The sequence below is a fragment of the Ochotona curzoniae genome, unplaced genomic scaffold, assembly GCF_017591425.1.
Source record: "Ochotona curzoniae isolate NIBS_2020 unplaced genomic scaffold, NIBS_Ocur_1.0 scaffold_3890, whole genome shotgun sequence".
NCBI classification, from domain to species: Eukaryota; Metazoa; Chordata; class Mammalia; order Lagomorpha; family Ochotonidae; genus Ochotona; species Ochotona curzoniae.
This window is the reverse complement of record NW_024467115.1, coordinates 40,913,231-40,938,594: the sequence shown is the minus strand read 5'-3', so window position 1 is coordinate 40,938,594 and position 25,364 is coordinate 40,913,231. Positions and strand designations below refer to the sequence as shown.

Sequence of the window (25,364 nt, the reverse complement as noted above, 5' to 3'; positions counted from 1 at the left end):
TCACACGTGCACAAAAAAAACCTAGACTTAAAGATCACCAACTTGGTATTAGAGATGCCTAACAAAGCTTGTTGGGACAATCTGAATAGAACATGTTTTAAGAAAAGTAGATTTAAAGGCCCGGCGGCGTGGCCTAGCGGCCAAAGTCCTCACCTTGTACGCGCAGGGATCACATACAGGTGTTAGTTCTAATCCCGGCAGCTCCACTTCCCATCCAGCTCCCTGCCTGTGGCCTGGGAAAGCAGTCGAGGACGGCCCAAGGCTTTGGGACCCTGTACCTGCATGGTAGACCTGGAAGAGGTTCCTGGCTTCGGATTGGCGTAGCACCAGCTGTTGCGTTCACTTGGGGAGTGATTCATCAGATGGAAAATCTTCCTCTCTGTCTCTCCTCTTCTCTGTAAACCTGCCTTTCCAATAAAAATAAATAAATCTTTAAAAAAAAGAAAAGTAGATTTAAAATGATAGATTTCTCCTAATTGTTAGGATTTAATCAGTTACCTTGCCAGATTTTAGCATTCTGAAAACAATGTCTGCATGTTTGTCTTACACGTGTACGTCGCTGTGGGAGCCTTGTTGGGTTGGGGGTGAGGGGTTGTGGGGAAGGAACAGGGCGAGTCTGGAGTCCTGGGTTCACAGACCTTCTGGGCCACTGGAGTCTTGCTTGCCGTTTGACCTGTCAGCATGTATGGCTTTCTGTGTTGCTCATGATCGCTGGTCAGCATATGGCGCTTTGTGTGGTGATGCTGGATGCCCATAAGGGCTGTGTAAACGCAGCAGGAGAGTTAGTGTCTGGCACAGGCAGCCAGCTGCCCTTGTCTGCCATCATCCCTGGTGGCGGGGTCATTTTCAGATGGAAGTTGTTACGCCTGCTGTGTAATGGACTGAGGAAGGGCTGGTTTTGAGAGAGTGAGTTCTGATAAACCATGCAGTTCAAGGTGTCTGTTAACAGTTAAGGGTGCATGAGGCTCTTCTGTCTTACAGAACCTTGTGTTCGTATTTGTGAACAGTCCGCTCTGTTCCTGGTGATGCTGGCAGGTTTGGCCACACCCAGCCAGCTCAGATTGTGGCATTGGTTTGGGGAAACAGAGTCCTGCAGCTGTTGGTCATTGGTGTTTGCTTCTCAGGCCCTTCTGGTGACAGGCTGGCTCCCCACTGTGTTAGCAGGGACTCAGCCTGGCCCCTCACAGGCTCCCATCATGCAGGCTTGGCAGGGTGGCGGACTCTGGGAGAAGTGCCCTTTGCCTCCCTGTGGCCATGAAGCGGTGCTGGGTGGGTTTTCAGTCACTGGAAGGCGTCTGTGTCTGAGTTGTAATTGGAGAAAATGCCACGTGGGAACGTTTGTGAATTCATGTTTCAGACAATTTGCTGTAGGTTCAAGTGACAGGTTCATGGACAACAGATGAGTTTTGCTGTTCTTGTTGTGGTTGTGCCCAAGTTAATATGAATTGGCTTTGTGTCCCTTGCAGTTTGAAAGGATTCTTTGAAAACAAACCTCCTGGAGTTTTTATTCTGCGGAAATGAAGTCTGTCTAAGGAGTGAGCCAAGGGTTGGGAACAGTGTTGGGGCTGGCCCTGATGCTGATTCAGGCCCTCGCTGGCTTCCGCTGGGAGACTTTTAAATTGAAAGTTAAAGTGTGGGGTGGACATGATGGTGGCAGGGGTTCCCCCCATAATTCCATATTGGAGAACCTGGGCTTAAGTCCTGCCTCCGGTTCTGATCCACATTCCTGCTTTGCCTTCTCTGGGCGCCAGCAGGTTCCAGCTCCAAGTCTTTGGATTTCTCACACCCCCATGAGACACCCAGCTTGAGTTCTCTCGACATTGGCCCCAGCTGTTGTGAACACCTCAAGAGTCAGACAGCTGTTTCTTCTTTTCGCTCCTTCCACCCCCAATCACTTTGCTTTTCAAATGAATCAAGTTAAATAAACATAGTAAAATGAAGTCAAAGTGAAAACTGGAGGCAGGGTTTCTTAGCTGTAAGTGGAGAAAGCTGAGGTGGGGTGATTTGCCCGCCATTCGGCCACCTGCTGAAACATCACGTAGGAAGCTACGGAAAGGGATGCTTCCCTGTCAAGGTCTCTCACTCCTCTCCCGTGACCTTGGCTGTGAATTCGTGATCACGCGGTGGCAAATAGAGGTGGAACTTGCTGTGCGGGGGTTTTCACGACCATGTGCAGAGAAGGGGAAGTGCATGAAGTGCATGTGTAGTGGCTGAATGCAGAGGGGGCATTCCCTGCAAGCTTGGAATTTTCCTATAAAGAAAAAGACTGCAGGTTTCTCTTTGTGGATTTGAAAGTGGCTTGTGGCGTAGGGCAGGTGTTGGGTAGCAGGGCATCGTCTCATCACACATTTCCATGGGGAGCTTCCCTCCGGGCTCTGTGAAGCCAGCTGAGGACCAGGGAGTTGACCGGGACCGTGTGATGTGGATAGTGATGGGTGCGGTTAGGATCCCATGTACATCAGGCCCGGATTGTGGACATTAGCAGGTGAATTTGAGATGGTGTAAGCCTGTCTACATTTTTTTTTCTTTAAGTTTCATTCATTTTTATTGGAAAGGCACATGGACAGAGAGAAGGAGAGACAGAAAGAAAGATTTTTCATCACCTGGTTCATTCCCCAAATGGCTTAAACAGCTGAAACTGAGCCGATCCATTTCCTGGTCTCCCACACAAGCGTAGGGTCCCAAGTCTCCAGGCCTTCCTCTACTGCTTTCCCGGGATAATAAGCAGGATGGGAAGTGGAATGGCCAGGAAGTGAACTGGTGCCCATATGGGATCCCAGTGTTTGAGGATTAGCCAATTGAGTCATCATACAGGCCCTTATATATTTTATGCTACAAAGATGAATGTATGCTGGCTTTCATACCCAAGAAAAGAACTACTCTGAAAAATATTTTGTTAGAAAATGTCACCAAACTCAATTGGAGACACTTTTTTTTTTTTTTAAACATGAACTTCTTCATCCTCAGTCTGCCTAGATTTAGTCTTTGAAACCATTAACTAAGTAGCTACACTTAGGTCTTCGCTGTCTGAATTGAAGACAGACATGAGGTGGTTGTTACACAGAGGTGACACCTGTCCTTCCTGGAGCCTGGGTGTGTACATCTGCTCCTTCAGGTCCTGCAGCCAGTGGCTTTCGAAAAGTTAAGTATGGTGTTTCTCCACCACTTCAAAAAAAATGTGTTTTGCTATTTTCAAGTTACAAAATCAGGTGACAGATAAAACAGGAGCATGATTCAGACAAGGTAACATCAGGATAGAAGTCTGCTTCCTTCCTGGTGGTTGATGGCGGAGTGGCCCTGTTATGTTTCACATGTTGCTCTTCCTCGCAGCCTCATGCTCACATCAAGGCTCTCATGCCCTGACCCTCCCCAGCCTGGGTACCGGCCACACTGCAGCCATCCTGGCCTTAGATGCTTTCCCCACACCTGCCCCGAGCCTCCTCCTGTGGACATCTGTGTGCGGTTTTATTTTTGCCTAAGCCTTTCTCCTGCTTGCTGCACCTGGTAGACAGTTAACCTACTTTTAAGATGCCTTCAGTGATGCCAGCTTTTTGTTTGTGTTTCTGCTGAGTACCATGCTTGTCAAGGGCCTGATCATGCTTGAGAGATGGTGTGTGTTGTTTCACAGTGGCTGCCTTTAATGACCAGGGACCTTTCTTCACTGCCCTGTGCCTGATAAGGTCTTGGGGGCCATTCTCCATATTTCATCTGGGATTCATGAGTGAGAAGAAGTCATGGGATTTCTGCAGGTGTGGATAGAGAGCAAACCGTAAATCCTTGGTGTTTTGGTGCTGAGTCTCTCGGACAGCCCGATGGCTTCAGTCCTTACTGACTGACCTGCTTATGATTCTCTTTGTTGTTTTTGTAACTGTGGGTAGCTTTTTTAAGGATGTACTTTGTTCTAGGGTTTGTGCAAGGTGCTTTATTTATGTTCTCTCTTCTGCTGGTAATGGGAATAATTTGTTGAGTCATGTTGTGTGACTTGGGGGCCCATGACCCAAATGATGAATGCTTTCCACGACTTGCTTGGCTGTGTCACTCCATGGAAATCCATGAGAAGCTGCTGCTTGCCTAGCTCTGTGCTGGGGCTGAGGATCAACAGACGAGTCAGAAGAGTCCCTGTGAAATAAGGCTCTCCCAGGGAGAAGGGAGCCTATGACAGCAGGTTCAGTGATGTGTCAGTGAAGATCGGGCCAGCGTTGTGGACCCAAGCCAAAGTTTCTAAGAAAAATCTGCCCCTTTTGTTGGTCCTGGAGAATGGTCCTAGGGTCTCTTGCCTGATTTGCATGCTTTCTTCGTTCTGTTTTCTGATCTTAGAGTTGGAAAAACTTCAGTTTGTGAGTTATATGCCTTTCTCAAATGCCATTAGCAGGGAAGCTGTGGACACTCAGCAATACACAGTAAGTGCTGTGTTTCCGTAGACCACAGAGGAAGGAGAAAGGGTGCAAGGTATGAGAACAGGAAAGCTTTACGGAGGTGACTGCGTTTGCCTTGAATCCTTCCCAGAAGTGCCCTGATATGCTGTCTAGGAAAGGGAGGTACATACCAGGATGAAGGAAATAGCATGGGATTGTGACACATCTGAGAAACTAGCAGAAGTTTGTTGTCAGAAAAATGTGCAGTACTGCAGTTAGACTAGTGGGAGATGCCCCGGCTGGGCACCCTGGGCTGAGCCACGCAGGACTGTGCACAGAAGCAGGGACAGGGGCTGGAGGAGAGGAAGGAAAGCAGCTGTGAGATTCCTGGGGAGGGAGAGAAGTGACTGGAAGAAGAAGGGCAGAAGTCGGTGGGTAAGGAGTGGAGGTTGGTGGCAGTGTAGTCCTGTGTGAAGTTTCAGGAGTGAGTGAAAAGGGGGCAGGGCTCAGAGGAGCGCACAGTGACTGGGAAGACGTTTGTAGTTAAGACTGAAGGTGCAAATAAAGGTGTTTTTTTCTTTTTCCCTCTGAACGTTTCTGTGTGGTGATCATTCACTTAGAGAGCTCAGTATAGGGTGGGGTACTTGGTGGGGCAGTTAACCTGCTCACGTGCCCTGGCAGAGTGCCTGGGTTTGCAGCCTGGCTTTGCTCCCAGTTCTGTATTTCTGTTGAGGCCCACCAGGGAGGCAGCCTCCATAACTCTGGTCACACACGTTGGGCTCCGGGGTGAGATCCTGGCTCCTGGCTTCAGGCTGGCCCACCTCTGCTGGTGTGGGCATTTGGGAAATGAACCAATAGGTGGGAGATGTCTGTCTCATCATAAGAACAATTTCCAACGGGAGACATTTTACTGCCCATATGTGATCTTGTTAAGTTTTGTGATATATCTAAGTATAGGCAATTTAAAATCACATACATGTGATGCTTATCTTAAAAGTGACCCTTTTCTAGCTTGATTTAGTATCATGAGCAGCCTTCTCTTTCCTCACTTGAATGCACAGCACTAGATCCACTTTACCCACTATTGTAAAAGGGTGTCTCGTTCCATTTAGAGTTTTTTTTGATTATTTCTTTAAACTTCTAATAGCTAACTGCATTCTTATGAATCTGTCTGTGTACTTTTGACAGCACAAATGTCTGTTGGAAGACACCCTTCTGTGCATGTGGTTTTTAAGGTAGCTCGTGGTCATGTCAGCCAGTTGGTTGCAGCATTCAGGACAAGGATCTGACCTGGAGTGAAGTATTGCAAGGTGTCTGATTGAAGCAGGACTGGGACTCGAAAGGCACCGATTCCCTTCGGGAAGCGTTTACCGCGGGTCTGCAGCGTGCCAGATGCAGTCTTGTCATCGGGATCTAATGGCTTCTCAGTGCTTTACTGCACACTGTGAGTAAGAGCTAGGGGACATGAGCAGTAACTGCACTGTTAAAACTACTGCGAAGGTTACAGAACAACCGGCCAGAAGAGAGCCAGGCAGGAGTCTGGTTTCTGTTGGGTGGTGGAGGACGATGCACTGGCTCCAGTTCTTTGTTTTGCTAGCAACACTTGGTGCAGGTATCTGTCAGGACCGTTGCCTTTGTCACGGCTCCTAGAAAGCGTCGCCTGAGAAGGGGGACTCGGACGAGGGAGTCGCTGCAGTTATTTATGCATGTGGCTTCGTTAGCTGCGTCAGCTGATGGAGAGGTCGTGCGGTAGTTTGCTCAAGGCACCTTTTTGTTATCTTTTCCTTAGTGCATACACGTTTACATTGTAGCCAGTTCTTTGTGATTATTAAAACAAAACCCGGCCTCTTCAGAGAGCACACCCAGCCTGACTTGGCCTTGTTTCTCATCTTTCTAGCCTTGCTTCTGTGTCCAGGTGTGCCAACAGCTGCAGTGCAGCCACGACGCTGCGCTGTGCTGCCTGGTGCCCCTTTGCCAGTGCCCACCCACTGGGAGGGGTTGGTTGCGTGCTGGGAACCTTAAGGACCAGGTCCTTTCTGGAAGATTCCCTGGGTTACTGATGATTCTGTGATGGTTTCCTGTTTTGTGCAAATGCATTTCGGCTACAGTGTGAGGTGTTGGAAGTGTCCTTGTTGTGTGTCTGGGTTCCTGTTTTAGCTACTTCTAGCTTGCAGGTTACTGCTGCCTTGACCATTGTGTCGCTGAAGCAAACCGCTGAACTATGGCAAGCAGCGGTGAGTTTTAGGGAGTCGCACGGGCCGTAATAAGCCTCTCCGTCTGGACAGGACTTCCTTGACGTGGCTCTGCCATGACCTGACTTAGTAGTGCGTGTCCTGGATGTTCAACCATAGAGATGCTACAGACAGTGTATTGTTTGTGACTATTTTGTTCTTTTAAAATTGGAATTGGGCTCCCCCGTTGTATATTCTTTTTCTTAAATTTAACCTAATTTTGTATTCATTTTGGAAAGAAAACAAATTCTGCTGTTTTAATAACATAAGGAAAATGTAACATGAGCTAGGCTAGAGTCAGGAAGATGACCAGCCTCGGGACATGCTATAGGGACACTGAGACATGCTGTAGGGACGCTGGGACAGGCTGTAGGGACACTGGGCCAGGCTCTCGCAACACTGGGACAGGCTGTAAGGACACTAGGACAGGCTGTAGGGACACTGGGACAGGCTGTAAGGACACTAGGACAGGCTGTAGGAACACTGGGGCAGGCTGTAGGGACACTGGGATAGGTTGTAAGGACACTGGGATATGCAGTAGGAACACTGGGAGAGGCTGTAAGGACACTGGGAGAGGCTGTAAGGACACTGAGACAGGCTGTAGGAACACTGGGACATGCTGTATGGACACTGGGACAGGTTGTAGGGACACTGGGACATGCTGTATGGACACTGGGATATGCAGTAGGAACACTGGGACAGGCTGTAGGGGCACTGGGACAGGCTGTAAGGACACTGGGACAGGCTGTCGGGATACTGGGAGAGGCTGTATGGACACTGGGACAGGCTGTAGGGACACTGGGACATGCTGTAGGGATACTGGCACATGCTGTAGGGACACTGGATTTTTGTGAGGCCTGGACTGTACTTCGTATTGGTGGCCTTAATATGGGAAGAGCAAAAGGCACCTCACTTGGGTAAAGTTCCCAAAAATGTGATCATGTGATCATCACCAGGATCATGCCCAGGCCATTTTGAGCGCTGGACCTCCAACATCCACATGTTGGAACATCTGTGTGATGGCCTTCACTGAAATATTGTTCCTGCTCAGTTTCTACACAGACTGAACGTGCGCGTTGGAAGGGCACTGTCCTGGTGCATTTGTCTGAGAAGCTGTTCCATCAAAATGGAATTCCCCGGAGAGAGACAGAAACACTTAGGCTGCAGAGGCAAACAGGTTTATTCCCTAGGGCTGACTCCCATGGGGATTGCTCCATCCCAGAGTATGCTGTGGAGAAAGGAGTGTGAGAAAGATCGACGGAGACTGGGATGGGCCAGAGGGGGATGGAGGCCCAAAGAGAGGAGACAGGGAGCTGACGCTGGGTGCAGGTAGATGGACTCACTCTGCTGTTGGCTAGCCTGCCTGCCAGCCAGTGCGAGCCACTGGGTGATCTCCGACACGGCTCTGTCTCATTGGTGCTGCAGAGAACGCAGGCCAGCAGTGGGGAAAGATGAATGGACCAAGAACTGGGAGTAAAAAGGCTACATGAACACACGGATGACAAGATGCGATGCCAACTGCTTCTGCCTACTGTATCTTGATCTTCTTGTATTTAAAAATGCCAATTATAAATGGGAGCTTCTGTTCCTTTCGCTTCCTGTCCTGTAGCGTATGAGCATCATGATACACCCAGGGTAGACCTGGGTTGGGCGCTGCAGTGTGGTTAAGGCTCATTGGCTCTGGGACTGTTCTCATTTAGAGACTTGGAGGAGAGGCAGTGTAATGATCAATTATCCTGAGCCAAAGAGAAGGGCGTGGGAGACCCCACTGAGTATTCCGTGCACCGAAGAGCACAGAAACGAACAGCTCAGACCATCAGAGTCAATCTGCCTGGGTAAGATTTACACACGCTCAGGGGGCTAGGAAGTTCTCTGTTGGCTAGTTCTCAATATAAACATGTTGGTGGGAGAAGATGAAGCATCCAGAGGAAACGTTGAAATAACGATCTAAGCCAAATGAATTGCAGGGTCGGAGCAGTCAGAGCACTGGAGTCTACTGGTTCTTGTATGGGTTAGCTTCTTCCCCTATCCCCTCATGGGGCTGTTGTAAGGTTATATGCCATGTGAGCTACTGTGTAGTCCAAGACACGCAATTAATAAATGTTAGCAATTATGTCTAACATAGAGTTTTTGTGAAGCAGAATGTTAGCATTACCACATTGCCTGACTAGAGGGCAAAAATGCTGAAATCACACGCACATGTTTGTGCACTAGGTTTGGCCAGTAGTGCTTTCAGAATCAGGTATATTTAGACAGTGAATTCTATTTGTGAGGCTGGAGCGTAGCGAACAGAGTGGGAGTCACATCTGACTGACTTTTGGTTGGAGTTGTGACAGTCATGTTAGAATACTCGGGCCTCGGAGGCACTGCACATGGTGCGGTAGGGACTCACTTGACTAGTCTAAGGCCATACGTAGAGGCTGCATGAACAAAGTGGGGAGGTCTGCTGAGGAGCTGGTTGCCATATGTTGGCTGGGCATGGATGAGTGGGATGGAGCGAGGCAGGGGATGCCGGGAGGTACTGACAGGACACACCGCAGAGAGGGTGACTCTACTGGGCAGTCCTGCAGCTGCAGAGCACATGAGGCTAGGTGCTGTGTGTGCATGTGTGTTAGCTTGTATGTGTTATCTTTTCATCTGTCTCCTCAAGCCTAACACATGCATGCACACACACGCACACATACAGACAAGACTCAAAAGGCAGCCCGTTTTCTCCTCACACTGAGTCTTCCCGATTCTTAAACCTCACTTCCCAGAGAACTCATTCATTGCCTCCTTGGCCGGCAGTCGCTCCTTAGCTGCTCTCGCCTGCCAGCCTCCATCTCCACGCAGCAGGCGGCACCTTGGAAAGGCTCTGGGCTGTCTTGGCCACGTGCCCCAGCCTGCCACACGGACATCCAGCGTGTCTTCTGTGGTTCACCGAACTGTGATAAGGGAAGGTGAGTGAGTGCAAGAAGTCAGCTTCTCACCGGGGGAGCAGGCGGCGAGCTGACGAAGCGTTTGGTTTGAGATCCACCGCGACGCGTGGTGAGGTGAAGATTCAAGAGTGGGGCTGTGATGTCAGCAGTGCTGAAGAGAATGGGCTTGAACTTGGCCTTCAGCAGTTGGAATCTGTTGGAGGTCCGTTGGTGGATCCCTGGCCTGAGAGAGGTGGGCAGTGGAAGACCCCAGCAGTGTGTCACCTTTCTCTCTTGAAAGTAATCTAAGGATTGGTGCAAATCCATGTTCCCTGGACAGTCTGTCCAACTGGTGCCAAGCCTAGGAGTCAGGCAGCTGAAGAGACCAGCAAGGCTTGCTCACGAGTTCTGTACTGTTGGCCAGGAAAGCATGCCCCACCCCTGCCTGTGAGCTGGCAGTTAACGGTTAACTGTGGAATGGCCAGATTATATGGTGAGGAGGGCACTGGTGTAGCAAATGTTTGCTAAGCTCTTACTGTGCAATGGCTGTTCTGCTGAGCCTGTTTGAAAACCCTGGGGTTCTTGAAGGAGGTTTGCTGTTGTTTTTAAAATGATGCCAGAATGTAACTGAGGCACATCTATTACCATAATTAATGTGGCTGGGTTAAGTGATGGAAGCAGTAGCTTCAAGGGCCCCTGTAACTTTTCATTACTCTGGGAGGTCCACATGGAGACCGATGGGGGAAACCAAAACCCAAAGTGCAATGAGAATTATCAGAAAGATGTAGAATTGGAGAAGAAAAAGCACCTGTGGGCAGGGGAAGAGTCGTCCCTGCCGCGTGGAGTGAGTTGAACTTGTCCAGGACGGTGTGTTGGAGAAGGGTTTGTTGGGTGCTGTAAGGAAGCTTTCACTCTCACAGGTGACTTCTGTTTCTTCACTTGCATCGTCGGCTTTTGTTTTCCGCACTGCTGCACACGTGGACACTGTCAGAAGTGAAGGAGCTGGCGTATCGTTCACTCTGACTGTCCCCTTGAAAATTCATCCATAGTCGTCCAGTGGTGTGCCAGTTCCAAGATTGTGAATTATAAGGATGCTTCAGAAAGTTCATGGGAAAAAATAGAATGAAAAGATGTGTTTATTCTGGTGTTAAATGTTTTTGAGATCCGTGCTGTTCATGTGTGAGAATGCCTGAGCACATGTTAAGGCTAGCCTGGACGTCTGAGGGGAGGGCTGCTTTACGGCCTCTGTGGAAAGTGGACCCTGGAGGGGGAGTGTTCATGAGAGAGGCTCGGCGGGCGGGAGGTGGCTTCCAGGGTGAAGTGGTGCAAAGGGAGCCGTGGGTCTGACCCCATCAACCCCAGCCACTCATCCAGCTGGCGGCAAAAGCAGGCTTTCTTACTCTCCATTCTCGTTTAGGTAGTTTCAAGTTTTTCTGATTTATTTGAAAATTGGTAAGAATGATAGATTCTTTTGTCTTTGAAAAGTGATTGTGTCTGTTCCCACAGGAGGAGTTATTATTGGTTAAGCAGTCACGTGCCACACGGTCTGTCAGTTTGTGAACAGATCTGCGTGTTTTATGTTGTTCCTCATGATAATCCATTTGTGATTGGTACAATTATTTCTGTCGTTGTATAGATGTGAACTTTAGGAAAGAGAGATTAGTTGCCCAAAGGCACACAGTAGGACTGATGTTTGGACCCTGAGTATAAAAGAGACCACACACACACACACACACACACACAATGCGTGCACACACACACACACACACACACACGCACAACGCGCACACACACACACATACACCTTTTTTCTTTTCATGTATCATTGCCTTAAGTTTGGAAACTTTTAAACCTCGTCTTGCTAAAAATGTTGTCCCTGTTTGAAAAAAAATTTTGGCATTTAATTACCAGTGCCTGACGTGCAACTCATCAAGGTTGCTTTGACGATCTTTGATATTTATGGTACTTTGTTGCCTCCTCCAAGATTGGGAAATGAGGAGAACAGCAATTAAACATAAGCAGTGAAATTTTCTTTCAAATATTGCAGCAACAAATCCTGTCGTTCTCACATGCAATTAAGTAATTGATAAAAGGTGTATAGGTTATTTTAAGATATAACAAGGTAACTCGTAGGTTTTTTTTTTCTTCTCCCAGACAAAAATATAAATGGGGAAAGATCTGAAATTAGGGTGGTTTGGTGGCCTGGCCTGTGGCGTGGAGCGGCAGAAGGCTGGGGATTGCAGTGTCCCTGTTGTCTGGTAGCTGCTGTACCTGACTCTCACTTGTCGGTGACGCACAGTGGGCCTCCATCACTTCCTCTTGTGTTTCATAGCACTGGCTTTACTGGCTATTTTTTTTTTTTTCTGTTAGCTTCTATTTACATTCCATTCCATTAAAATGGGACTTGAGGGCCTAGAAAGGACACAGCCAGAACTGTAAGTAAACCCGATATGATTAAAGTTTTCTCTTATCCACTTTAACTTGAGATTGCTAAGATCTTGTCCATGGCTCTTGAGCTATCTGGATAAGTGTTAACGGAAACACGTAATGTAGCCATTCTGTTTCTAAAATGGATTTGTATTTTGTGCGATGCGTGTGGGACTCAAGTGCTTTACTTGGCCTTGAAGGAGCCTTTCCTCTTCTTACTTGATCACCTTTAGTATTTTACAGAAGTCATTTTAATACTTACTAATCAACTCGAAACAGATTATTTTTGAGTTAGCATGTGGGATGTTGGAGGTGATCATGGCCGGAGAAAAGAGCCGCAGCTGCCTGGCCGTGTGAGAACATGCAGAGGGCACTGCCTGTGTGCTGGTCTGTTGTGTGCTCTTGGTTTGAGAGCTCAGAGTTCTGAGAACTGTGGAGGATGTACTTCTGTCGTTACGGCGTCCCAGATAGACAAGGGCAGCGTGTGAGTGGACATGTTCAGGAATTCTCCTGCAGCTGAGTTTCTTGAGTCTGTCGTGCAGCCAGGACTTGGACCCATTTTTCTAAGTGCTGTTGCGCATCTCGAGTGGAGAAGTACGTGAGTTTGCGTTTTATAAGAGACTGCTGCAGAGACAAGCAGGTTAGCCACGGCCACCTGTAGGACAGGGAGGCTGCAGAGCCGGCCCCTGAAGGAGCCGTGCAGTTTAAAGCAGTCATCTCTATGTGACTGGACCTCAGCTTTAGAGGTCCAAAGACTCTGAGTTTTAGAATCAGATGGACTTGGCTGGGGCTCCAAGTGTTGCCAGTCTAGACACTTGACTTTGAGGAAGCCATCGATTTCTCAGCATTTCAGTGTCCTAGCTGTGGATGGCAGCTAACATTAACCCCGTGATCTGTCACCTGACATTCCTGCCAGTGCACTTCTCTGTCAGGTGAGGCAGGGAGTGTGTGGTCCTGGGACTTGGCACAGATTCCCACTGCATTACAGAATGTCGTTTCTGTCTCGGGTGCTGCTCGGTTTGCTCTCTAGGTTCAGAGGATGTCTGCACTGTAAGGTGGGTAGTACCTTCTTGAGGAGTTGTTTGTGGAATGATCCTTTGAGACTAGAACTGTGTTTCCCAGTACCCTCTCAGTGGTTTTAGCATTCACTGATGACCTTCAACCAGTTAGGTATTATGTCAGGCCTTACAAGATGCTGAATTTGGGGAGAACTTCCAGTCCACTGGTATGCTGAGCTTGAATTCTGGAAGGAAGGTCTAGCTTCTTCTAGAGCCTGTTTGTATGACTTTGGTTCATCTCTACGGGTTGTGCATTCCTCTTCTACTCAATATTATTATTAATACCATATTTATAATTTTTCATCTATATTTATATTCTTTTTCCTTTTAAAAAGATTTATCATGTTATTTTTGGAAGATGATTTGATAATGGTTAAAATGAAGTTGAGTCAGTTAGTTTTAAGAAGAATGACACAGAACAAACAAAGCATAGAGAAAGATGCGTCAGGATGTGAAATGGTCGCTGGGTCTCTGAGTGCTGCCTGGGCCTGAAGGCCATCTGTCAGCAGTGTTCTCAGCAGAGACCTTGCTGAGGCGGTTAGCTTCTTTTAACCTCTGTCCAAGCTCTGTTGTTTGCAAGATGGGAGCTTAAAAGGCCAAACATAATTGTTCCTCTTTCCTGGAATACATGTGAAATTATACCTTGTATTTTTTTTCCTAACAGTTCTTTCTGAAGGGCCCGATCCCTTCTGTTTTCTGTGGTATCGGGAAAGTAGAAGGTTTGAAGTCTGAATCTTTTCTAAGTATGCTGTGAGGTGCTTTGCGAAAACACACCCTCTCTCCAGCCTTGGCTCTGGGTGTAGTCCTCTTGAAAGTTTGTGAAGAGGTGTCTTTCCCAGAGCTGAGTCGCTTTCCTGAGTCGCTGCACGGGCTCTGCGCTGCTGCTAAGCAGGTTTCTTCCCGGTTTTAGTTGTCGAATTGTACAATGGTTACATTTTCTCTAAGTCCTTCTAGTGACAATAAAATGAAACAGTGAATTACAAGGGAAAATCCTTTGTCTTCTTAGGGAATAAATACTGGAAGTCTTTTGCAACCTAATGATTTATCCAAATTTAATATTGGGGAGCCTGCATACTTGTTTCATTTTGTCTCCCTTGAGTTGCTCCTAAGGATGGAAATGCAACTGTTAAATGTGAGTTTGAGAGCTGGGTGTCCGTTTGCAGTTTTCTCCCGGTATTGATCTAATTCCCTTTTACCCACAAAGAGTTTGTAAAAGTTTGTGTTCTTCCCCTCATTCATCCTACTTTTCTTTCCTCCTCCTATTTTGCATGCGTTAACTTACTGATTCCTGTTTACCGAGTGCCTGTTTTGTTTCTGACTCAGGCAACACAGAGAACCCACTGACAAAATCTCCTGTCCTCCAGTTCACGTTCCATCTTCTCGGGCGTAGCCCCCCGCTTTAGAATGGCTCTCACTGCAGTGCTGACCTTCCACCTTGCAGACCCTGGCTAGGCAAACGGCATGTGCAAGGAGCAGATGGCAGAGGTGCTGCTGCTTGCCTCGTGTGTGGTGCGATTCTCCACACTCAGGTCCAAGAGTCTGTCTTGATTGGCTCGGCAGCTTTGTCCAGAGTAGACACTGCAGACGTGTAAGAAAGACTGCTCTGGACAGTAGGGATGGTTTTTTAGGTAGGGTTTCAAATCAGGATTGGTATTTCAGTTGTTGTTGACCAGCCAAGCTTCTTGTCAAAAGTCGGTTAATGCATCAAGTGCCGTGTGCTGTCCTGGCTTCCCGACTTCTCCAATAGTTAGATTCTCCAGCAAGCTACAACTCTGCGGTATGGACTGTAGTTCACATTTCCATTGCCATTTTCCCTTCTGGATGTTATCAAATTTCCCTCTTTTAGGCCTTTTTTGTTCAGAATATCAGTTGGCTTCTGAGATGTGACCGTTGGCCAAATTAGGTCAGAGCCTGGAGGAAATGGCAGCACAGGAGGGGAAGTCCTAGAAAGTTCTGGAATCTGTGCATTTGGAGATGGAGGAGGGAAGGCAGCTTGTCTTTTTGTGTGTGAATAGGGACTTGATTTTAGAGACTCATGTTACGTATGCAGTGGCTTAATGGAAGTGTAGACCATCTCCGTCTTTCTTCCCCACCTTACCTAACTCCCATCCTGTGCTTTTCTACTAAGTGCCTGTGGTAATCTCCGAGGGCTGCTATTACACACTCTCCAGGCTTGTATCTGTTCTCTTCTGCCTCTGGAGATCTGGGGGGCCGGGCTGGGCCTGGAGGGCTTCCAGGGTAGGATCCCTCCTTGCCTCACACAGCTCCTGGTGGTTCCAGGCCTCGCTCAGCTTGTGGCACTGTCCTGCAGCATCTGCTTCTAGGTTCACAGTCCTGCCTCAGGACCCATTTTACCTTAAGTCAAATGACCGGACAAGTCTAACGACATCTGCACAATGCCTTCACAGCAACTCTTTAATGGGTGTTTGACTAACTGCTGAAATTCACACATAAATCTAATTATCAGAGTTTGTACCTTGTCAGCTTGGCATTAACACACTGCTTCTGAAGTTATACACAGTCTCCACATAATAAAGAAGGCAATAAAGTAAGATTTCATAGAACAGGATGTAAGTGTCCTAAGCCTTTCCCCACGAGAGGATGGGTGCAGAAATTATTGATATCCTGTAACGTAAAGGTAAGTTAGCTAAGTAAAGTTTCATTAATACATTACATGTTGGCTGATGGGGAAGAAAACAAAGGTTTTTGCTTAAAATTTCTCATACTCATATTTTTAAAAAAATAAATAGGTGTTAGGGACACGGTCCCCATTCTCACAGCTGACTCCATGGGCACAACTGGTCTTGGTAGCCACCTGCTTGTACTGCCCATCCGTAGTCCTTTTGTTCTGGAGCACTTCAGCTGGTCACAGTCCTTGGCCGGTACAGGAGCCAACACCTCAAGGGCTGGGTCACTCCCAGGCCTGCCAGCCGTGGGTTATTTTCTCATTCACTTGAGTCACAGGGCATGGAAATGGCCAGAGGCCTTGAGGGATTGTTGGCAGAGTTGATGTGCTCTTGCTTTCCTCCGTTGTGCAGTTGACAAGCCGCAAAAGGGACAGGTGGTCGGACAGCGTACAGGCCAGACCAAGAGTATGAATGAAGCCTTTGTTCACTTCCTGGGCAGCGCAAGCCACAGACACCAACTGATGCTGGCTCCTTAGCATGTCGTCTTCTCAGGAAGAACATGCATGGAGGAGAATGAGGTACTTTGGCTCGGAGGGGGAATCCTTTCACTGGCAAGGAATCCCAGACCACAGACTCCCACCTCTTGATGGATTTGTTAGCTGCAGGAAGTGCTTTAAATGAAAAAAGACTGAGGTGTAAGTGGGGAAAGCTGTCTTACCTGAGGCCCGGCATGCAGGCCACTGAGAAGAGGCACCTAGTACAAGAGTGAAGCTCTATGTCAGAGGGTGGAGGGCCCGGTTGGAAGAGCTTGAGTCGGTTACTGAAATGTCTTCCAGAAAATGGTGGAACACCAAGTCTGGCTTGGGGTGGGGGTGGGAGTTTTGTCCAGGAGGCCTGCCAGGCAGAGCTTTGTGATTGCCTTTGGTTGGAACAGAGATATTGCCTGGTGGATTTGGGCCTGAAGCTGCAGGTCTAGTAATTCAATGTTGCAATTCAATGTTCCTCTTGCCATTCAGTGTTGAACACCACAACCAGTGCAATAACTTTCTTCTTTGCCTATTGGTTCAGAGGCACAAGGAGCCCAAAGAGACTGGGGAGTCTTGCTGACTACAATCTATTGGAAACCTTCCTCCTTTGAAAGGAAGAGTTCTTGCTGGGACCAGAAGGGGGATTGGCTGTGGGGACTGGAGGTGAAGATGACAGCAGGGCAACACTAGGAGGTAGAAATGAGTGCTGCCTTCCCCAGCCGGATGGATGCCTTGTCGGGTCTGCACAAGCTGTTCTGCTCCATCAGCCAGTGGCTTCAGGTCTGACCAGTTCTGTGAACACGGGTCCCTGGCTGCAGCTCATTGTGCTAAGTTCCTGAGCAGGAGTGCTGAGTGAGATGCCACAGTGCCTCCCGTCAGGGACCACTTGTGTAGTGTGAGCTTGATGTGGATATCTTTTTGGAAGTCACGTTTTTAAAGGTTTATACAGCATCTAACTCTTACCTGTAAGTGAAAGGCAATCAGAGTTGAGACTTATTAGAAGATGGGTTATCTACAGGAACGGCAGTGTGGCTGTTCAGGTGCTTCCTTGCTGGTAAGCTGTGGTCTGTTATGTGGCCTCTTAGTCTTTTCCCATTCTGTAAATTGAGGTGAACACTGACAGCTTATCCTAGGGTGGTTTCTAAGATGAAGTGATTTAATACATGGAAGGGGATTACAGTAGCTCCCGGCACGTGGGAAGCAGATATTACTCACAGTAACACAAGCGGTTGGCTCAGAAAAGCTTTGCGCGCATCACACAGTTGTGGAGGTGAGTCCTTGGTGGTTGATCCACTTGCAGTGTTGTTTGTATTTACAGAAGCACACTGAGTTAATTGTTACATGATGCGATGTACGTAGAACACGTAGGGAAATGAAGTGTGTGTGTTTGTGGTGGGGAGAATGCGCTGAAGTTGAAATCATTCTGTATTTTCAAGTTGTCTTTAATTTTTCATTATGTACAAATTTGAAAAGGAAAATATGTTGGGGAAAGGTCAAAATATCAAAGATCTTAAAGAATAATCAGTATGTGTTAAGATTAAAAGCAAGAAAGCAAGAAGACAAAGCAGCAAAAAGACCCAGAGTAACATAGTAAGTTTTTTGTTGTTGTTGTTGTTGGGTTTTTTTGGTTGGGTTTGTTGTTTTTTGTCCCAGTGACTTGCATCCATGTGTTTCTTTGGGCAGACGTGACCTTGTTCTTCTGAGTTCAGTGTTTATACGCATTATTCTTTTTCAGCAGTCTTCCACTTAAATTTCATTTTTTTTCCTAAAAAAAAATTGTGCTTCCTTTTAGGAAAATATACTTATTTTGAAATGCAGTCCTTTAATTAAGTTGTTATTGACATAAGATTTTGTTTAAAATGTAAAACATATGTTTCTGCATATTTAAGCTTGCCTCATATAATTTTTATTTTCCGTTGCTGGTATTTTTTTAACCTCATGTTGAGTATAAGTCAGCGTTTTTCCTGAAGTTCACTTGCTCACTTTTCTTTAAGTATAAGATTTATTTTGCTTATTTGAGAGGCTGAGTGATGGAGAGGGGGAAGCAGGCTGAGAGTACTCCACCTGCTCGTTCACTCTCCAAACGTCTGCCAGAGTCAGGGCTGGGCCAGATCAAAGGCAGGAGCCTGGATCTCCATCTAGGACGTTACTGGTGTAGGTACCAAGGGCCCAAAGACTCACGCCATTTTCTCCTGCGTTCCCAGGTACACTAACCGAGAGCTGGACGGGAACTAGAGCAACCATGACATGAACTGGCACCCAAATGTCATGCCCAGCATCTGAGGCTGAAGTCACTATGTCACAGTGCCGGCCCTCACTCACTGATATTCTGTTGCTTGGCACTATAGTTCTGGAGGCCTGATTAAGTTCATTATCAAGTAACAGAATGAGCAGGCAGCCTACATTTGGAGATGTTGTGGTGAACATGTGCAGTAACACATTAGTATTTCTGTGCTGGAGCTTCATACTTCTCTAAACGTTTTTTACAAATAATTTTCTTTTGTTTGAGAGGAAGAGAGAGACAGAAGACAGACATCTACCACCTACTCTGTCACTCCTCACGTGACCAGTGGGTGCGCTGGGCCAGCCTGAAGCCAGGAATCAGAACTTACTGCACGTGTCCCACATAGCTTGCAGGGACCCCAATATTTTGTGATCTGTTGCCTCCTTGTGTGTGCCTTATCAGGAAGCTGGATTTAAAGTGGGGGTGACTGGGGCTCAAAGTTTGGCACAGGGGTGGCAGCCTCCCAGCTGATGTCATCACTGCTGTGTCAGTTGCCTGTCTACAGTTTATTTAGGCTTCACAAAGGCCCCGCAAGTAGGTGGGTCAGGCCGAGCTGGCGTTACTGATGTTGATCTGTTATTGCTTCTCTACAGTGAAAGTGGAGGTCAGATTGTATGTTTTTGTCATTCTTGGATTTCTGGTAACCAGCGTGTTACTGGGTGCTATTTGGATAGATGAAGGAGTGTGTAGCAGGTTGGGGGAGGTGAGCACACTCATTGTGTGTGGTATTATGTGTAAACTTATGTATCAGGTAAGTGGGATAGCGAGAACCGGAAGCCCTGTCCTTCAGGTCAGTGTTGGCTGAAAGGAAAGACACAAGAAGTAAGCTATTCAAATCCTCTGTGTCAAATCGAATCAGTTCATCACCGGCCCAGGTAGCATGCGGCAGATTTGTTCATCAGCCTCATCAAAGCAAAATTCATCAACTTTTAGATGTTTCTGCAACATGTAGTGAGAAATGATCTCGTTTCTTCTGTTAAGAAGTATGTGAATCCCTCCTGTCTTAGGCAGTCTGGGAAGTCATGAAACATGCCACAGAGTGGTCGCCTTACACTGCAAACATTTATTTCTCACAGTTTTGGAGGATTAAGATGGAAGTTGATGTGGTTTCTGCCTCCCTGCACATGGGTGCCTTCTCACTGTGAGCGCGAGTGGATGAGAAGTGCACCTGGTGCTTGCATGAAGGTTCCACCGCCCTGAGACCATGACTCCCCAAACACCGCAGCTCCGACTGTTACAACCGAGTAGATCTTCCGCTTAGGCGTTCTGGAGGGACATAAACATTTAGCACGTAGCATGAGTCTCATTGAGGTCTAACAGTGTTTCAGCTGGTATTGTGTGCTGCAGATTATTCTCAATTTGGAAGATTCAAATTGACAATGGAATATTTTTATTTATTTTATTTGGAAGGAAATTGTGTCAGGATATAATTGCATCAGTTAACAGGGTTCTTACCTCAAATTTCTCTCTATGTTACCATCATGAATCTAAAAAGAAATTTTTTTTAGCTTAATGTGCTAAAACTTATTTTACTTAACATATCCAAAATTGAACTTTCCATCTTATTTCTTACTACCTAGTTAGGTCGTACCCAAGCATGAAAACTGGTGCTCATTCACCACCATTATCATTTACTCCTGCCCCTGCAGTGTTTAATCAGTAAATCCTGCGGTTTATGTCTCTTAAATGAAGCCTCACTGTCATGAGTGGACATTATTTTTTTTTTCCCTAAAAGTAATTGTCTCCTGTAATCTTAGCTTGCTTTCAAATTCTCACAACTTGAGCTAGAATAGAAGGTTTTCTGTAATCTACACGTTGGCTCTCTGCCTTTCTGCTTCTTATTTAAGTCCCATTGACATGGAAGTCGTATTTCCACCCGTGCCCCGTTTCATCCCATGTCTTCTCATGCTGTGATCCCTGTCTGGGAATTCCAAAACCACTAACTCGCTTGTTTATTTCTTATGTTTTAGACTCAGCTCTGGGATTTTCAGAGGTCCTCCACATGTTTACCTACTGACTCCAGTACTGGGTTTAATTATTCAAACATTCATTGATCTAAATGTTTACTAAACACATTTCACAGGTGAATAAGAGTAAATTATACAGGATATGGGAACATTAGAATGGTAGAAAACACGCTTGCTTAGTTGGAATGGAACAGGGAAGATCAGGGCTTGGGTCCCTGGGCGTTGGAAGATGGCAATGCTGAATGTGTACAATTCTCATGGAGATGGCATTTTGTATGCCTGGGACAAGCACGCCTGAGGTGTGCAAGGAGGTTGGACAGGTCGTAGGCCAAGTCATAGAGCGCTTTGTAAGTTAGAGTAAGGACTTGGACTTTCATTGTGTGATCTAAGGTTGTGATAATGTGCTACATGGAGGCAAGACTAGACAGGCTAGTGCTGTGGCTTGGTGAGCTTAGCCACCACCTGCAGCATCAGCATCCCGGATAGGTGCTGGTTCATGTCCTAACTGTTCCACTTCCCCATCCTGCCTGCTGCTGATATACCTGGGCAAAACAGCAGGGAATGATCCAAGTCCTTAGGCCTCTGCCATCTGTGTGCAAGAACTGGAGGAGCTTTAGTCTGGCCCAGCCCCGGTCATTGTGGCCATTTAGGGAGTGACCTAGTGCATGGGAGATCTGTTTTTCTCCTTCTCTGTAGCTCTGATTTTCAAATGAACAAATCCGCTTTTGTTTGGTTTTTAAGGCTGTAGGTAAGTCAGTGCAGGTTAGCCAGTTAGGCTGTTGGGAAAGTCAGATGTATCATGATGGCTTCAATGAAGGTCTAGGCTCTTGTGAAAGTGAGACATGGTCAGAATTTAGATGCTTTTTTTTTGTTTTGTTTGAAATTGCAAGATTGGCTAGATATGAACTATGAGAGAAAGAGAGCAGAGACAGTGAGGGTGGGGAGCGTCTCACCGTTGTTTCTAACGCCTTGCATCTTTCCGGCCGTTTAGTTGTGCCAGTCTACCACTTAACTATCATTCTTTTAGTCCTCTGTTGTGTTTTCTCTCTTTCTTTAAAAACTTATTTATTTGAAGAGCAGAGTTACAGAGAGAAGGGGCTGGGGGACACAGATATCTTCCATCCATCAGTTTAGTCCTCAAGTGGTTGCAGTGGGTCAGGGCTGGCCCAGGCTAACTCCAGTCCTGAGAGCTCCAGCTGGGGCTCCCACATGTGTGGCAGGAGCCTAGAGATTTGGGCCATCCTTGTCTGCTTTCCCAGGCCCATTAGCAGGGAGCTAGATGGGATTTCCTTTCCCTTCTTGTCTGCATTGCTGCAGATAGTGGACTGATGAGCAAGACCAACTTCAATCAGTTCGTTCCATGAGAATATCATGAGTTTTGAAATGCAGCTCTTTGCACAGATATCTAAGAAGACATCTTTTTGAGGTTATATCCTGTGAACTTTCAGTTGTCTGCAGAGCGAGAGCCTGCAGTGTGTAACTGAAACGCAATATCCGTAATATGCCCGTGAACTTTCTTTGAGAGCCTTACTTCTACCCATGTATATCTTCTCTTCATCATCTGTAGTTTCTGAATTTCTAAAGGGTTGATCCTTTGTGCTTCCAGAAAAAGGCAAATGCATCTGGTGGTTAAGACTTGAGGTGCACACGCAGTTTCCACGATAACGTTGTGAGCCACAGGAAAGAGGCAGAGGACAGCAGGAAGGGAAGGTTGTTTGGGGCCAGGGCGTGGAGATGCTTCGATACTTCAGGTGAGGAATTGGCTTAATACCTAGTAGTTCTGGGTGCCTCTTCCTGGAGTTCTGAAGCAGGTGGCAAGGTTGTGGATGTGGCCTGGCTGGACCTGGAGATGGATAGCGCTGCTGCTGTGGCTGTGGTGTCCATGTCCTTGGGGTGGGCACCCAGATAGAGGTGGGCTGCCTTGGGTCGTGCAGCCTGCAGGCAGCATGCTGAGTTTGCTGTTGGGCACTGTAGTCCCTGAAGCCCAGTCTGAAGTCTGCCCAGCACATGGAGTGGCTGCAGAGTATGGTGACAAAGGTGCGATCCTGGCTTCCTGACATGCTAGGCTGACCAGGATATGCCTCATGGGCTTGAGCATAGACTGGGGCTCGGGGTCCCTCCCTGCCATCCTCAACTCCCACCAAAAGTCTCTAAGTCACATATTTTAGCTCAGGGATCCTCTCTGACCCCCCCCCCCCGATTTCAGGAATTTCCCTTTGATCATGGTGTGAAGAGGGAATCAGGAGACTTGCAAAAGGAAAGACTGTAAGCAATCAGAACCTGGTTCCTCTGGCTGCCCCAGTTGATGCTCCTGTTGGGGCTTAAGAGAGACATTAAGCAATGAGGGCATTTCAAAGAGGAAAAACCCTGAGGTAGGACAACTCTGGGACTGAATAGCATCCCTAAGGAGCCAACGTTATCCCTCTGTTTACACTCCTTGAAAGTGTGCTGGTGGCATGGTGGGGACCTCAGTGACGGGCTGGCCATGCACCTGGCAGGAGAGTATGTGATAGCTCAACAGACAGATCGCAGCCATGTCTGGTTTAGCTAATGGGGATTCATTCTGAGCTGGAGGTGGTGATCTGTACTGAAGGAAAACGGTGGTTATGTGCAACAGTGGCAGTAGCCCTGGAGAAGGACACATTGACCTGTGTGGGCATCAGGGGCGGGGAGGATAGGTGAGGAACTTGGCTGCTTTGCATTTAGGGATTGAGGAGAGAGTGGATTGAAGCGGGCAGGGTGATGAGGTGAACCCCAGACTCACGGAAGAGTGAGACGTGGACAGTCGTGGGGGCTCTGGGATTGTGCTGCTGGGGGCTTTCCGGTTGCTGTTTGACCCTCTGTTTTGTTTTGCTTAGAAGCTAATGCCATGACTATGGAAATCACCCTCGGAGATGTTAAAGTGGGAGGGATGGGGATCGGGAAGACTTTGAATGAAAACAGTGTGGTGTTAGGACAGCAAAGAAGAAATCCCAGCATCTCACAGGTGAAGAGAGGGAACTAAGTCAGCAAAAGGCGTTTAGAACAGATGGGCAGCAAGTCAGTGTTTGGTACCTGTGTGCTTTAATGATCCAAATCGCTAAAATTATCGGTGAGCTCGTCACACACTGATGTTTCTTTGGATTTCAACCCCATAGTGAACTGCCCCACTCTGTCGTTGGAAAGGCTTCACTGTTTGTAGTATTTTATACGAGATGGGTTATTTGTAATAGCTTTTGAGGATTTCTGTAAAGTTCATAAGGTGGTTGGCCTGTTTATTGTTTGCTTTAGGCAACTGAATTATTGATTATCTGCCTGCATCTTTGCTGTATTGTTGGGAAAGTTTTCATTTTCCCCAGGAAAATAAGGGGTTGGCTAACAGTATCTGATTCTACTGAGGCCAAGGAAGATGCGGATTGAGGTGGCCTGTAAAGCTCTACCAATTTGGGCATTTTAACAAGTCAGTGTTCTCTGTACAGAGTTGTGCATGAATTAGCATGCAGGGTATGGAAGTAAGGCTGGGCTTTAATGGCCAAAGAAGACAAATTGGAAGTGTGGCCGCTTTACTAGGCTTCGAGGAAGCATTGCTGCTGTGACTGAGGCGGTTTCAGAGTCGGGGGAAAGTGTGAACATGTTTGAAATCTAATAGCAAGACTTTAGGACGGTTTGCAGACTGACGGAATGAGCAAGGCCCGGAAGCAGTAGGAGCTGGGTAGGGAGCTCGCTGAGCTAACGGGACGGAGGGTGGGCAGAGGCCCAGGTGAGGCGCAGTGGGAACGGAAGGAAGGAGGTACCAGGGAGTTTGTCATGGGAAGAAGAGAAAAATTTTTTTTCTGTTTATTTGTGAGTCTCCAACTAAGGTGGAGGATATTGTGAATACAAATTAATTGGATCTACTAATTTAAGAGGCAAATATGAAGGTACAACAAATAGAAGGTGTAATGCAACATTAGAAATTATTGTTTTATTGATTGTGCAAATGGTGCCAGTGTAGTTTTTGAAGTATAGCAGTTTGGAATAGTGGCAAGTCATAGCATACAGACACTCTCATTTTTAGTGGAAAATTATTTAATGTACAGCTTGACTGGAGACTAACGAATCAAAGTCTTACTAGTCAAGATCTGTGCTTTCTATTGACGGAATTAGTTTTCACTTAGCAAGTATGTTGTTTCTGTATTTGTTTTAAAATCATTTTTAACCTCAAGGTTTTTAAAATAATTTGTTTTGGGATAAAGTAGCTTTCAGCAGACAGCATCTTTTTTTTTTTTCTTCTTGGAATCTCACTTAGTGTGGCGTGACTTATTGCACTCCGCGGAGGGTGGTCTGTCCACTTCCTCCTGTTTAGAGATGTGGACGTTGGCCAGTTTCACTGCTGTTTCCAACACCCAAGAACCTTTTCCTCCCCCAAGCTAATGGTAGAATCATTAGGACCTTTATTTTAAAAAACAATTTGCTTTTTTCCTATAACCTTTCTAATGAAATGTGGTGAATCACTGTTTTGAAATCACAGTTGTGACATTCACTCGCATAAATAGGAGAATAAGTTGTCCTGTATAGCTAGAGCACTCAAAAAAAAAAAAAAAAACCCAAAAAGCTCACTTTCTTTTAAGGTTGGGTTTGGGCTAAGCCCATTCATTATAGCTAGTGTGAGATGGGACAGGTTGTTTTGTTAATAAGTTGCTAAACCCTGCTCAGCTGTAACTGTAACCTGTCTCCACACAGTTACACACACCTTCCTTCCTGCAGTTCACACACTGATGGCTGAAGTGCCACACACGGTGAGCTGATAAGATAAGCAGCGCATGGTCCATTGCCGTGAGCCAGGGGTCCTGACGCACGCAGTCCTCCCCTGATGTCAAAGGGCTGATAAGTAGCGCCTTGGCCCTGTGCCAGTGGGAAAGCACTGCCTGAAAAGCAGTCTGGGTGAGGCTTTTTGTTTGTTTGTTTTGTTTCTGAATTATTGCTTTTCTTGACGGAAGGCCAGATTGCCTTCTGTGTAAATGGCTTAGTAT

At 46.9% G+C, this 25,364-nt stretch overlaps 1 protein-coding gene and 1 long non-coding RNA gene across 2 annotated transcripts in view; both read left to right on the top strand.

The window, feature by feature from the left end:
* Positions 1–25,364, top strand: part of PDE10A (phosphodiesterase 10A) — a 222,857-nt gene that overhangs the window by 43,215 nt on the left and 154,278 nt on the right. The gene's annotated exons all lie outside the window — the stretch shown is intronic.
* On the top strand, positions 6,213–7,834 carry LOC121146093. Its single transcript, XR_005882146.1, has 2 exons — positions 6,213–7,060; positions 7,226–7,834. It is a non-coding gene; the product is annotated as an uncharacterized LOC121146093 (long non-coding RNA).